Source organism: Centruroides sculpturatus, unplaced genomic scaffold (assembly GCF_000671375.1).
Source record: "Centruroides sculpturatus isolate CEXI.00-Female unplaced genomic scaffold, Cexi_2.0 scaffold923, whole genome shotgun sequence".
Classification (NCBI taxonomy): domain Eukaryota; kingdom Metazoa; phylum Arthropoda; class Arachnida; order Scorpiones; family Buthidae; genus Centruroides; species Centruroides sculpturatus.
This window is the reverse complement of record NW_019385201.1, coordinates 226467-229268: the sequence shown is the minus strand read 5'-3', so window position 1 is coordinate 229268 and position 2802 is coordinate 226467.

Genomic DNA, 2802 nt, shown 5'->3' with positions numbered 1-2802 from the left:
ATAAATCGTAAATTTAAGGAAAATAAATTCTAGAGCTTTTTCTGTACCTGGTGCATCTCTCTCATTCATTAAATTTAGTTGTAAATGACGCTGTCGAAGTAACGGTTAATTTTTTAACATTATACAAGAATTGTACACGTTTTTTTTCTACATCCCCTTAGAGATGGGACATACGAAATCGTAATATCAATGGTTTAACATTGAAATCCGTGAGTAATATAAAATCGGAGCGCGGAATAAAAATATCAAATATTTTAATGGATTTTTTTTAAAACTCCTGTCAACTATACAGAACTATCGTAAAAACATACCAGTAAATTTTTATCAGTTGGGTTAAGTTATAAATCTACTCGTTATTCACGTAATCGGCCAAATATCTAGCGGGCGGGCGGCTAACAGACCAGAACCGGTTCCGGATAGAATTGGAAGCGTTATATGTGTAGCATCAACCCAAGGTCCCAGTCTTCCTCCCGCTAAACCGGGTGAGGTTGGTGCTCTGTAAAGCGCATGCGCAAATCTGGCTGTTTGGAATCTGACAATACAGAGATTCCACTCCGCCACTAATATTCGAAAATACAATAGCAATATTATTTTTTTTTTCCCACGTGTAGTATAGAAATTTGTAATAAGTACACTGACCATACGTCCTTTATTTAAGAGGACAGTCCTTTATTTCACTGCTCTGTCCTTTAACTTTATTTATTTTCTAAAATAGGCATTTTGTCCTTTATTTTGTAAAGTTGACGCAAAGTTTAAAAAAAATTTTTTTAATAATATATTGAACAAGTTAGTTTTGTATACGCCATCACGACCAGTGTTGCATTGCTACATAGAGCGCAGTAGTGCAGTGTGTCGCCAACCAAACGGCCCACTGACAGTACCAGGGGGTGGACACTCTTATGGGGATTTTTGTGATAGTTTTTTAACTCTCTAGTTGATGGATGATACACTTGTTAATTAAAGCTGAAGTTAGTTGAAAGAAAAAATGAGGGGTTTCTTCCTATTGTTATTAGAAAAGTGGTTTTAGCATTAGAAAAATCAGAAAATATACAAGCCAAAAAATTCAATGATGCTGTGTACACATTTTATCAAACGTGCATAGATTATCTAAATAATTGGGACATGTTTTTTATTGAAATAGATGTGTTTGAATGGGTCACATTATGCGAAATCCCTTTGTGGGCGAAAGTAGAGGAAAGCTATATCTTTATTTCGAATCATTGGTCCGTAAATATACTCGACGGTGAATTATTTGATGAAGTTTCATGTGTAAAAAAATATGTCACAAACGAAAAGATCGACGAATGGTGACAGAATAACCAGCCCTGCCATCAAAGGTGGATTGAGATTTTTGAACATTTTACAGCAAAAGAAATTGTTTTCAAAAACATTTGTAAAATCGTAGAATTTTCTTTGTCTCCCTGGATCTAATGCCCCCGTTGAACGAATATTTTCATTGGTGAATAATATGTGAACGAATGAAAAAACTGATTTAAAAGTAAGCACATTAGAAGCATGTATTTCCATCAAATACAACTTTCAAATGAACTGTATCGGGACATTCCAATTTTCAACGCGAGTGTTGAGTGTTGAAGTCAACAATTTGGCGTCACCAACGACGTTCCAACTCGAGTACGAAGTGCTTAGTTCCCATGATTCCATTCTCAGCAAGATGGGTTCCATTCAAATGTCTTACCAATTACCCACAATTCATTGGAAAGTAGCGGTCAACATATCTGTTGAGTGCTGAGTGTGTTGAGTCAGCGCTGACAACAGCACTACCTCAACGTTGAAAAAAGGAACGAATTTTAACGAATGTTGAGATCAGCGCTGAGTCAGCGTTGAAAATTGGAATGTCCCGTATGGAATTTTATGACTTTAAAGCGTGAAACGGCGCTATAAAAAAATTAATTCTACTGAAAAGTATCAAAATTAATGTTATTTAAATTTTTACAATGTGTGTATGTGTAATAATTCAGATTGTTTAAAATTTTAATGTATGCATTGTTGTATGCTACTATTTTCGTAATAAATGTTATAAACTTATGAATTTTATAAGGTATTTTTTGATTTTCTTCGATATGTCCTTTATTTTCCCCCAAAAAATATGGTCACTGTAGTAATAAGATACATAATGCGGTTATAATAAAATATTGTGCGATTATTTTCATATAATTAAAATTAATATGTATTTAAAATAGAAGGGAAGCGGCGCTTCCACCGCTTCTAATGACGGCACGCCACTGGGGTCGTATTCATTATTACTCGGTAAACCAAAACATACTGTAAACAAAAAGAAGGCTTTAACAAAGGCCCTTTTGTTGTCAGGCCTTTATGACTTACATAAACAGTTAGAAGACTTAAAAGCTGAATATTTCTATTATAATCCCCGCAAAATGTTAGACAACACATTGATTTTTATAAAAGAAATCATTAAGCCAGCGGGCCGGATATTAAGCTTTAATGGACCGTCAGTTTGCGATCCTGTTCTAGAGTCTAGAAGAAGCATTATAGAGTCGATGTAAAAATGGCCCGGCCAAGTTAGGATTTTTTTTTTCTGGGACTAAATCATAATATGATGATTAACAATCTTAATTATACATTGATCCTAGCTAAAAGTAGCATCGAAAGGGATTACGAACAAATTTATTAAGTACACGATGATCTTCATAGTTATAATATGCTAATTTATAAATATGTATATTTGAAATCGCAATAATTACACTTAAGCTAGTTTTTACGTAAGATATACAAATAATGCAAATAAGTGTTTCTGCAGGAAAGGGAGCAAAGGCAATGACG